This window comes from Balaenoptera ricei, chromosome 20 (genome assembly GCF_028023285.1).
Source record: "Balaenoptera ricei isolate mBalRic1 chromosome 20, mBalRic1.hap2, whole genome shotgun sequence".
NCBI lineage: Eukaryota > Metazoa > Chordata > Mammalia > Artiodactyla > Balaenopteridae > Balaenoptera > Balaenoptera ricei.
Genome location: NC_082658.1, coordinates 53,510,560 through 53,523,391, shown reverse-complemented (window position 1 = coordinate 53,523,391; position 12,832 = coordinate 53,510,560). Strand labels below are relative to the sequence as shown.

At 45.3% G+C, this 12,832-nt stretch overlaps 1 non-coding gene across 1 annotated transcript; it reads right to left on the bottom strand.

The window, feature by feature from the left end:
* Positions 1 to 11,073: 11,073 nt before the first annotated feature.
* On the bottom strand, positions 11,074 to 11,146 carry TRNAK-UUU (transfer RNA lysine (anticodon UUU)). The gene has a single exon. It is a non-coding gene; the product is annotated as a tRNA-Lys (tRNA).
* Positions 11,147 to 12,832: the final 1,686 nt, after the last annotated feature.

Below are 12,832 nucleotides of genomic sequence, written 5' to 3'. Positions count from 1 at the left end.
AACATCTCTCCCCCTCAGTATCCAAGGGACCCAAACTGGGCTTCTGGGTGAGGCTGAAATGCAGCCGCGTTGCAGGGTTTCGGTGGAGATGCCGGGTGGCTTGGTGTTTGGCCATGACTTTGAGGTGATGACCTGAACATTGCTCTTCTCTGTCTGGGGCTGCTGAGACCTCAGCCCGTCTCATCCCAGCTTCACTCGCCTGGCGGCAAAGCAGACATGTCTGGCAGAGTCCACTGGTCCCTGACTGCCTGCTAGGCAACATGGACCACTGGATGGAACATTCTGGCAGAAAAGAACTATTAAGTCATCCAAATGATGAGGTGACTATTAGAAAAATTGTTTCAACTCCCTCAGGAACTTCACAGCTTTTTAGCAGTGAGACCTGGGGAAAGGTACTTCTTCTGCAAAATGGGGTCAATAATAAATCTCCTTGATAGGGTAGTAGTGAGAGTTAAATGAACTAATATATATACAAAGTACTTAGAAGCCAGCCTGGTACATGGTGAGTGCTACGTAAATGTCTGTGATAGGTCTCTTCTTTATTATCATCATCGTCATCATCACCATCATCATTAGACTAGGTTATTAGTCCCAAACATGGATCTCTAGTCTGTGGCTGGTCTGGGACGGAAGCTTTCACCAGCTAGTCAAAGTGAGAACTAAATGCCCGTGTATTATATGTATAGTGTTGCCAACTTTTCTTTTTGTGGAAGGTTATCTATTTTTTTCTGCAATGAGGTCCTTCTTACTCTCTTAGTGCTAACATGGGATTCTTCAATAAAATCTTAATAACTGCAGATTTTTAAAAAGTCCCATCTGAAAACAAGAAGCTACCCATGCTGAGGGTCTGAGACATCACGGAGTCCAGCTTACTTGTTCTTTGGGTGAGGAGGCCCTGCTCAGAAGGGAAGTGACTTGGCCAAGGTCACGAGCCAGAATCCCAACCCACCAAGAATCTGGGGAGTAAACTTGCTCTCTGTTGGGTTTAAAGTGGTTCCCTCCAAAGGAAAGGAAGGGACCCTGAAAGCCAGGTGAAATTCTCCTCAATCATCAGTAAGTCAGAAAGTATAACTAGGAGAAGTTGTAAACATTTAGGTCAATTCCACGGAACTTTACTGAGCACCAGGTGAGGCCATGTTGCATCCTAACAAATGCCTGTCCAACCCCTGCTGCCACCTCCCTGCCCCACAAGGCCAGCACTGGTTGTGCCCCTAGGAAGCACCAGACTTCACAGGGAGGGATGCATGATTAGCCCCATTTGACAGGGGAAGAAACTGAGACTTGGAGAAGTACCATAACTTACCCAGGGTCACACAGGCAGAGGCAGAGCCGAGAGGAGCCCAGGTTTGCCACCACTGCGGGCACTGAGCGTGCCCTCGGCTGTACCCAAAGTCTGTAACTGAGTGCACATTTGTGTATGTGATTATTCGATTCATGTCCATCCCCTAGTGGCTCTCTGGGGGAACAGAGAGTGAATGCCTTTTGCTCACCTCTTCTCCCCAGCACCCAGCACAGTGCCTGGCGCAGAGTAAGAATTCACTGAATACTTAGCGAATGAATGAATGAATGACTGTGTTGAGAATCACCCGGGGAAGCTGGTTAAACATCAGAATCCAGCCCCTACTCCACCCCAAGATTCGAATCCAGGAAGCTGGGAGGGGGTGTATGCATCTGCCTTTTAAGCAAGTGCCTGGGCAGTTCTGGTGCCCACGACCCACAAACTGTCCTTTGAGAAATCCAGCAATTGGGAAGTGAATTTTTCTGATCATCAGATGGGGGGAGTTGGTATTTTATTCTGCAGGCAATGGGGGACCACTAGAGGTATTTGAGGAGGGGAAGGGAAGCCATCCAGAGTTGTGCTTTATAGAAATTCCTTGATGGCTGTGCTTGTCTCCTTGCCTGATAACTGATGCCCACTCCCCCACCTCCCCCTGCCTTTTTTTGACAACCAGACTGATTCTGAACCAGAGAGATTCATGACAAACATCATCAGGCAGCAGCACGGAGAGGCCTGTTCACTCCCAGCCTTTTCCTGCCTCTCTGACAGCAGGCAGGCCATTAGGGGCTCCCTGGCCTTCCGAAATGCCTTGTTAGCGCGTTTAAGCCCTTTGTATGAGGCTCTCCTCTGCCATAATTGGGGCTTCACTCTGCTGCACTTCCTGGCCGCAGAGCTTGTTAGCTGCCAGGCAAAGCTGTGAACTCATGGAATGGCCAGCGAGGCTCATTTTCCATAGGCAGCCCCTCGACGTGAGCACCCACGGGACTCGAATGAGCCAGGAGGGTGTCCCACTGCAGGGGAGGAGAGAGGAGTTAGGGTTCATGTTGGGAACGGGGTGCATGACAGAATGGAGGTCTCAGCTCTGGGGTTTCTACAGGTCTCAGTTCAGTTCTGTGCATGTTTGCTGAATGTCTGTGTCTAAGGCTGCTGTGTTGGGTTTGCTGCCAACCCAGTTACCACAAGGGAACAATGACAGCGTCTTCTGACTCTAGGCTGCGTTTCCTTGGATGTTTTTGAGAAGGAGTCTCATTTGGGCTGTGTGTCAGCATGAGGGGAGTAGCCCCCCTGGATGGAAGGAGAATGGTGGCAGTGCTGGACTTAGAACCCAGCTTATTGGAAGAAGCTTCCACGGCCCTGGTTCCACTGCAGAGCGGACCCTGTGAAGCCCTGTGTCTATCCAGGGCTCCTAGATCCCGAAATTTTGGAGTGGATCTCATGTGTTTTTTCTTCTGCTTCTTTGTTGACATTGCCGAAGTGCCTCTAGGCTCCGCAAAGCTGCCTTGGACTAGGGACTTAGGTAAACCGTGTATGCAAGGGAATGAGAGGAATCTTTGTCAAAAGAGAGTAGAAAGGGATTTGTAAAGAGAGGAAGAGAGGACGGGAAGATTCTGCATCCTCAGGTTTGAGTCTGCAAGTGGCCTTGTAGACTCAAGCTGGGGCAGATGGGCAGGATTGCAGAAGCAGGACAAAGAGGGAGAAGTGTCTTCGCAGCACAACTTACACCAAATCCATTAGGAGGTGTGGGAATTACCTTCAAAGTACTGTCTTTGAGTCACATCTCATTCTTCTCTTCTCTAATAATTTTTTTCTCTAATAAGGAACAATCCTTCCCACCTTTGAATCTTATGCTTTAAACCCCCTCCCAGTCCAACTCGCTGATTCTCAACAAAACCCTGAGAACTGGGTATTATCATTCCTATTTTACAGGGGAAGCTAAGGGTCAGAGGCGCAAAGCCATGTTCCCCGAAGTATTATATTGGTTACAAAGCGACTGCCTCTCCCCTCCAGACCTGCCCTTCTATACTCTCCTTTGCAAAGCTGGGGCTGAGACCACATTCTCACTTGGCCAATTGGTTTCCTATTGGGTTTTGCCTATAGGGGGTGCTAGAAGGGTTCTGGAAGGCAGGAGAAGGGAGAAGAGACACAGTCCTTGTCTTGCCTGAAATCTCTTCCTTTATGGTGTGGTCATCTTTTGGCCCAGCTGTCACAGATGCTAAACGTCCCCTGGGCTGGTTCTCTGGTTCCTGGGATCCTCTCCAAAGAATCCGGGGGGACTCCTCTCCTCCCACAGCTGCCTGCAAATTCACTCGTTCTCTTAATTTGTGTAACCTCCTCAACTTGTCTGTGAAGAGCTCCTCAGAAACACCCTTCTCATTACAGTGTTAGATGAAAATTTAGTAGACAAGGCACATAGCAGAATAAACTTTCAATTAAAATATACAGACTGCAATGGTGAAGGGAGGCTGGAGAGAACTTGCAGACATCTTTGCAGCGGATGTGCTCGAGATTTAATTTTACTATGACATCTCCTTGGAATTACACTGCTAATTGATCACATTGTGTCGGTCTGTTATTTAAACTTTCAATAAAACGGAGATTAATGGAAGGTGTAATCCTCCCGGGCAGAACAAATATTCCCATTCCTCATGTCAGGTACAGAAATGGAAATGCTCGGCTAACAGCTTTTTGCATTCAATCTGTGAACATGAAGTTAATCATGAAAAATGCAGTGATTCTTTAATTGCTTAAATGAAATTTTTTCTGCCTGCCCCATTTCTCACCCAAAATAACCACCCTTGTCGGAGACTGGAGTGAAGTGGCAGAGAGGCAGGGGCAGTTTTCAGAGGCTGGGGCTCTGGGAGGGGCTGGCTAGGGTGGCCGGCGTCGGTCTCCGAGGGCAGATTCCACCACCCCTGAAGAGCGGTGTGGCTGTCAGATGGGATTGGAGCTGGGAAGGGACAAAACCCAGCTACTGCAGGGGCCAAGGGCACCCCCTGCCCATTTGTGACTTGGACAAGAGTGTGTAGGGAGCCATGGGGAAAGGTGTGTCTGTATCTGAGACTTCTAAGAAGGGAGTCACAGATGCTGGAATCTAGAAGGCCACTTAGATAGAGACCCTTGAGTCCTAGTTCAGGTCGGGGGCAGGGAGGGGGGCAGTGTAGCGGTTAGGAGCACTCCGGCTCCACCACTTACTAATCAGTGACCTTGGACAAATGGCTTAAGTTCTCCATGCTCTGTTTCCCCTCCTGTAGGTGGGAATAATAGTCGCTGTCTCCAAGAGTTGTTGAAATAAGTGTTGTGATATATGTAAAACACTCAGAATCCGAAAAAGAATATATACACATATATCTGTATATATAAAGCCAAATCACCTTCCTGTACACCTGAAACTAACACGGTATTGTAAATCAACTATACATCAATTAAAAAAAAAAAATTGGGCCCATCCCGTCCTATGTGCCACGCAGGTGTTGGCTATCACCGTTATGATTCTCTCAGCTGATGCTTCTGTCTTTTTCTGTGGTACCTCTGCCTAGTTCAGTAGCATTTAAGCACATAATTTGGGGTCAGAGGATAGGGTCTTGATTCCCAGCTCTTCCGCCATCTGGTTGCTTAACCTCTCCAAACCTCAGTTTCCTTCACTGTAAATGGGACCTAGCCCCTGGGGTTGCTGTAAAGATGAAATATATGTAGAGTGCTTATTTCGTATCAGTGTGCAGAAAGCACTCGATGAGTGGGAGCTGTTATGATTATGAGCAATGCTTCTGTCCAGGCCCTGCAGAATCCATCCAGCCCCCTTCCTTTTAAGGCAGCTTAAGCCATGAGTACGGGAAACACAGACTCAGGATTAGCTGTGATCCATGTCTCAGTGTATTCCACCGGTTTGGATTCCTTGAACTAGGTCTGGATAACGAGAACCCACAGTGGAAGGCCGTTCGTTCTGACCCATGACAGCCCTTCAGATCCTTGAAGCTGGTCTCCTGTGCCCCTCTGTCTTCTCTTCTCCAGGAGGAGCACTCCCAGCTCCTCCAAATATTCCTCCAACACAGTGGATTCTGGTCCTTGATATTATCTTAAGCCACTTTCATTTGGTCAAGCCCAGTTTGCTCATGTCCCTCTGAGAGTGTCAGAGGCTCAGTACTTCAGGTGAGTCTGGAGTGGTATAAAGGAGAGTGACATGGCCGCCTCCCATATTCTGGACTCCATGTTTCTATTGATGTGACCCAGATGGCATTTATTTCTTGGTAGCCATCTCACACTTCTAATTCAGTGAAATAAAACTTAACTTGTCTTTTCCCCGAGTTCTTTTCTGTGCCTGTTGATGCAGAGTCAAATTCTTGCATCCTGTGCTAACACAGCCGGATTTCTGGACTCAGATGTAGGTCTTTACTTTGTCCTTCAGGGACTTTCTTACATTCTTGCCTGCTGGTATTACTTGGGCTCCTAATTCTGACATCCATCATGTGAATGCCATGTTTTTTAAATATTTCAAAGCATGACATCAAATCTCTTTCTATACAGATGACCTAGATTGAAAGAAAAAGTTTGCTTAGGAGGAGACAGGTTCTCTAGAAAACTGAACCTGAGACGAAAACTTATGTGTCATTGGAAAATACGACCTCAGGAAGCAGGCGTGAGGGAAAGGGCGTGAGTAGGGTTGAGGGAGGGCACCTGGAGGAGAGTGGGTAAACTGCCACAGCTTCTGACAAGCTGATTCCTTGGTACTGTGGGTCATCTCAGAGAGGCCATATGAAACTACAGCATCTCCAAAGAGTCTGTCTAGACAGTGGTTCTCTCCGGGGGTGATTTTATCCCCCAGGGAACATTTGACAGTGTCTGCAGATATTCTTGATTGTCATGACTAAGGGGAGTGCAATTACCTCTAGCGGGTGGAAGCCAGAGATGACGCTAAACATCCTACAATGCCCAGGACCCCTGCCCCCCAAACAAAGAATCATCCAGCCCAAAGCGTCCACAGTGCTGAGGTTGAGAAACATGGATCTAGGCTAGATGCGAAGGGGAGGACAGATTGATCTGTGGGCTCCCATAGCCCTTTGGTTAAAATTCGCCCACCCCAAGGGTGTTAATTCCTGACATTTCTGGGTTGTTCGTTTGGGAAATCCAGTTGGGTCTGGTGGTGTCTCTTGTCTCAGCAGCAACGAGGAAGTCCTAAGTCGGGAGGCAAGAGGCCTGTGGAGCAGGCATGAGGGGGGGAAGCCATCGCAGTGCGCCCCTGAGGGATTTAGGCAAGTCCCTCATCCGCCCCAGTGGTGGAGGCAAGGGCAACCTGAGACCACAGGAGCAGGATAAGCCACCGCTACAGCGCTACAGCCGTTCCGGCTAGAAATCAAGGCAATTTGCATGTCTCCAGTGGCACATCCGCTGAACCCTCTCTAGGCTCATTATTTTGAGTCAACATCTCCAAGACACGGTTTTCTGGCCAGTGAATAGATTGGCATCATGTCAAGTGCCCAGCCCAGGGCAGTTAGCCGTGGCTGTATGTGGGGAAGAATGGGTCAGGGTCACGGGCACATGAGGTATAATACACAACTACTTATTCAGCAGAAACTGTGGGTAGAAAAAGTTCCATTAGAAGTAGAAGTAAGTGGGACTGGCAGTGATTAACATCCTTGAGACTCTAAACTTTGTAAAATCCACCTGAAATTCTTGGTGGAAGGAGGTGGATGTAAGCGGTGGTGTGCTAGCAAATGTTTAACAACCGGCTCTGTGGAGGGGGGAGGTGTGCCCCCATTTGCAGTGCTGGCCGCTTTTTGTGATGTAAATACTTTTACCATGGCTGATTTCAAGTTATGAATGGATTAACAGTCAGCTTGTAGATTCCCTGAAAATGGAACAATTAGCTCTTAGAGCCAGTGTGAGCTGCTATAGCATGCAACTGCATAAGTAAATCAATTAATTAACAGAGGAAGAGCTTAGCATGGCAGGAAAGTAGTTGTAAAACGTTACGGACCTTTCTTTACCTCCTTTAGTATAACCTTCCCTCCAATTCTAAGCAGCCCCAGCATTCTATGTTCCTTACTTCAGAGAAGGGGCATGTATGGCAGAAAGGAAACAGTTGTGAGTTTCTTCCTGGAGGTTATGTTATAGAAAACTCTTTTGGACATTTAGACAAAAATGTTTAAGTCTAGGAGGTTGAGAGAAGTAGCTGCCATCTGGTCTCTGGAACTGAAAAAATTCCAAATGCTGGGAGAAGGAAAAAAAAAAAAAATGGTGGGGGAAAAGGCTGAGAGTATAGTTGTACGCGGGTCCCGGGTAGAGCACCTCCGGCCCTCCTGGAATAGCCCTGAGGAGGCAGCACGACCTGAGAGGTCCATGGGATCTGGGAGCGGAGATCTGTGCCCCATTCTCTGGGTGGACCCAATGGAAGCCCAGAGAAAGAAGGTCCAGCTATGATGGAATTCCTGCTGTGCCGTGGCGTGGAAGTGGCTGACTGGTTCCTGGGTTCTCAGCGACTCACCTATCCTGGCAGGGCCCACTGGTACCTGGGAAGGGCATGGGAGGGGAGACACCTGCAGCCTGCAGGTTGCTGAGCAAGTGGGGCTACCTCTCGAGCCAGGTGGGAGAGCAACCCAGCTGAGGGACCTTGGCAAGGTCATGGCGCCGGCAAAGCTTTCCCAGAAAGCTGATCTCGGGTCTCATTCTAACGCTCCCTGAAAACAGCCAGCCGCCTAGTGGCTGTTGGGAAAAAGTGGCCTAGTAATCCTTTTCAATTATACTTCTTCTACATGGCAAGCAGAGCATTTGCTCCTAACTTCAAACAGCCGCATTATAATCAAGTTGCATCAACCTGTTTTATGGTTTTTCTTTTAAACTTTTTAATTTTTACTTTTTAATTGAAGTATAGTTGAGGTACAGTATTATATAAGTTACAGGTGTAGAATATAATGCTTCACAATTTTTAAGGGTTATACTTCATTTGTAGTTATCATAAAATATTGGCTATATTCCCTGTGTTGTACAACATATCCTTGTAGCTTACTTTATACATAATAGTTTGTACTTCTTAATCCCCTCCCCCTAGATTCCCTCCCCACCCCTTGCCCCCACTGGTAACCACTAGTTTGTTCTCTATATCTGTGAGTCTGCTTTCTTTAAAAATAATCAATAGTTGTATTTTTTAGATTCCACATATAAGTGATATCATACAGTATTTGTCTTTCTCTGTCTGACTTATTTCACTTAGCATAATGCCCTCCAACTCCATCCATGTTGCTGCCAATGGCAAAATTTCATTCTTTTTTTTTATCAGCCTGTTTTATGTTTAAGGCCAGTAAGTTTCATCTAACTTGGAGGACGGTCTTCAAGCAAAAGGAAAGTACCTGGTTACAAAATGCTGTATTTAGGGCACTCGTATCCCCCAAAGAGGACTTTTCTGGGGACTTCTACCAACACATGGGTTCACACTTTGGCCCTATCACTTCCTACCTATGTGATCTTAAGCAAATTTGCCTTGGTAAACTTATTTTCTCTCCTGTAAAGCGAAGATAGTAATTGTGTCTACTTCAAAGACTTTTTGTGAAAATTAAGTGCATAAAATTAATTTATTAAATTTATAAGTTTAATTATAAATTAAATTTATATGCACATAAAGCACTTAGCACCACACTTGGACACATAGGAAGCACTCGGTGAATATTCACTACTACTGTTACTAGTTTGCACTGTGGTGCTGCGGTCAGTCGGTCAGTCAGTGTAGTGGCAGCAGAGGGTCAGGACCAGGGCAGAAAGCAGCTTCTTGGAATTCTTCCAACAGCCCAGTTTGTCGATGTCCTGTTAAATTAAGACCCATTAATTCATTGTGAAAACAAGCCTTCAAAAGGGCCTGGAATTTGCAGCTCCTTGTCCTGAATTAATGCTGCACAACACTGCCTTATTTTAAGAGTAATAAATGCTAACTCAACGGTGGAGAAGAGCTTGGCTGCTGTGTTCACTGGATGGCCAAGCTGGCGGCTCCTGGTGTCATCCGTTCGCTGGCTGGAAGCGGCCAGGTTTTCCCGGCAGTGAGTCAGCCCAAGGCCACGGCCCCCAGCACACATTGTGGATGTGAAGTGGGTACAGATGCCTTGCCAGTGGTGAACAGGTGGTGGAGACAAGGCTGGTGCCTGATTGAGCTGGTTCTGTGCTGTTGCAGGGAATGTACTCGGCTGCTCTGTGAGGATGCAGAGGGAGTGCTGGCGAGGGCGGGGCTAGGAGAGTCCCCAGCGGGGGCAGGAGCTGCCCTTGACCGGCCAGGTTCAGGGGTCCATCTGGGGTAGGAGTTGGGGGGAGTCTGCAGAAAGCTGATCTGCCTCCAAATCTCGTCCGTCCTGTGTTTTACCATCGAATCACATGGCTCAGGACAGCCATGCCAAGATGAACCCAAAAACCAAGCACACAGAGAAATGAGAATCTGATCTATTTGCTGACTTAAGGGGGTCATTTCACAATCGACAAGTGACCCTGAAAGCCCACAAGTTCAAGAAAGCTGCTTATTGTGATTCCTAAAAAGTAACTTCGAGTTACGGACGGTTATAGCTGAAAGAGACTTCATAAATCCTTCTGTTCAAATGCCCAATATAAAAAATGTACAATTTGTTTTTATTTTTATCAAAGTTATACCTAATTTAAAGAGCCTAATATGTCTATGAAGCTTGTTACTAGAAAGAGTCCCTCTCCCTTTTTTCTATCCCCAGTGGCAAAAATTTTCAACTTTTCTGTCCATTATTTTGGTACTTATCTTTTATCTTTTAAATATGGAGCTTGTAGCAACTTCTTGATTTTTCAGTTTTAGGCACTAAGGTTTCCTTCTGTAGATGACAATGATTTTCCTCTGTCACCTCCCCCCAGCCACCCCATTCCCTCTCCTCCCAGGAGATGGTAATGGTTTTGGTGAGATCACCCTGCAATGTTCACATTATAATGCCTCTGTAAGTCCCTTGACAGCAGGATCATCTAATCCCTTAGGCTTACTTTTCCTTTCTTGCCCAATCTTCCATGCAGTTCATTATTGTCTTGGCTTTTTTATTTCATTGATTTTCTATGGACTTATCACCAACCCAACACCAAACTCTCTGCCAATTGTCTAAGTCTCTTCTCAAGGTGTTCAGACATACCGGGAATTCTGTACTTTCCATTTCTTTGACCAGTTCTGGTCTGAGCTGTGCGTCACCTCAGCCTGAGGCTTGGTTGTTATCTGGGACCTCCTGGCCCAGCATCCTGGACATTCCCTCTGCCTTTCTCCCCTGTTGGAGCTCCTGTTTCGTCTGTTCCATGTTTCTCTTTCTCTGTTTACTCCCCTTGTTTGCTGAAACACACCTCCAGTGTCTTCATGAGAAATACACCTGGGTGGTAGATTTTTTTTTTGACATCTTACATGTCTGAAAGTACTTTTATTTAATCTTTACACATAATTGATAGCTTGGCTGGGTAAAGACGTACAAGTTGGAAATCATTTCCTTCAGAATATTAAAGGCATCGCTTCCTTGTTGTCTAGTTTTCCAGTGTTGCTGTTAAGTTTTAAGCCATTCTACTTCTTGATCCTTCATATGAAACCTGGAAGCTTGTGGAAACTTCCTCTTGTTCCCAGTGCTCTGATGCTTTGGGACCATGTGCCTTCGTATGGGCTTATTTTATCCACATTGTTGGGCACCTGATGGCCCCTTTCAACTTGAGTCCTGCAGTTTTGAAAATTTTTATTCAGTTTTTCCTTTCATGATTTTCTCTCTTCCCACCCCACTTCTGAAACGCCTACCTTTTTTTTTTTTTTTTTGGCCACGTGGTTTGTGGGATCTTAGTTCCCTGACCAGGGATTGAACCGGAGCCCTCCGCAGTAAAAGTGCAGAGTCCTAACCACTGGACCACCAGGGAATTCCCTGAAACTCCTATTGTGTGCGTGTTGGACCTTTTGGACTAGTCCTCCAAGATCTTATATTTTTTTCTCCTATTTTCCTCACATCTTTGTCTTTTGTTTTACTTTCTGGAAGATTTCACTCAACTTTATTTTCTGCCTTTCTATTTTCATTTCTGCATAATTTTAGCTTTCAAGAGCTATTTGTTATTTTTTTTGTTTCATTCCTTTTTTGATGACAATCTTCTCCTCCCTGCTATGATTGATAGCTTTTTCCCCCCCTCCTTGCATGGTTTCTGCTTCCTCCAAGTTGCTTTTGCTCGCATGTTTGTTTAAGTTTCTGCCTTTCACATCAAAGTTTTCTTCAACTATCTGGGGGCCTTGGTTGTGGCGTGCATTTAATATCTGACTAGAAGCTATGCTTGCGGAGGAGCTGGTAGATTATAGGCTTTACTGTAGTGGTCTTTGGGGACCCCCCCCAATGTTAGCATTTTTAGGTTTTTCCTTTTGGGATTGTCAGATGACCTAGTGAAGGTCTTCCCCTGTCCTGCTTGACTTTCTGGGAGGTGAGGGAGGGAAGAGGCTGGCAGTGGGGCAACATCAAACATGTGAACTTTTATTAACCCCCTCTGCTCTCAATTGTTCTTGGTGTTCTCCAGTCCCTATGCTTTTTTGTTTCCCCAGAGAATAGACCTTCCAGAGGCTAAGCCTTCAGTCCTTCAGTGGGAGTGAAGAAAGGGTCTTGGGATCTAGCTATTACTACTTCAATAGACTTTCAACCAATGGCATTGTTTTAGTCACATTTTAACCCCCATTTGCAGGGGCACAGGGTAGTAGTGGTGGGTGGTCTGAGATGTAAACCAGGTTACTTGTTAGCTTTCCTTACTCCTAATTGAGAATTCAGATTTCTTAGTTATAACTCCTCCAACTTCTTTCCAGCTTCCAACATTTTGTTGCAACTGTATCCTTTCACTTAAAAAAACAAAACCAAAAAACCTTATGGGCTTATCCCTTAAAAGAAAATAATTTTATTGCTCTTTTAGTGGGGTTTGAGATAGAACAGAACAAAGGTATGTGTTTCATCCACCACCTTTCATGGGAAGTTTCTTTTTAAAGTCACAAATAATACATGTTTACTGTAGAAAAACTAGAAAATAAAGTTAGGAAAAAAAGAAGAAAATATAATCAGAATAATAATGCCTTTACTCCAGGAGGACCAATGTTAATATTGCAGAGGTATATCCTTCCATTTTTTCACATATATCAATTATATATAAATATATTATGCATATATACAATGATTAGGAATCAATAAACATGTTTTTTTAACTTGTTTCCTCACTTACCAATATATTATGAACACCTTTCCAAGTCACTAAATATATTTCTAAAATTATTTTAATGGTTTATAATATTTCACCAAATATCTCATAATGCAGTATATTTTGGTCCAGTTCTGTATTATTGGACATTTCAGTTTTGTTTACCAATTTTTTAGGATCATAATAATAAAAACTCTAACGAACAAGTCCGTTCCCAAAGTTTTCTGTAATCCTTGATTATTTCCTTAGGTGAAATTTTTAGAATGGCTGCACCAAAAGTGTACTCATTGTAATTCTGTTAATTCTCATTACCCAGGTGTCCCTACGAAAGAGGACATGCATTTCGTCATCAATATAACAGAGGCTGGTTTCTTTGCCTTTGCC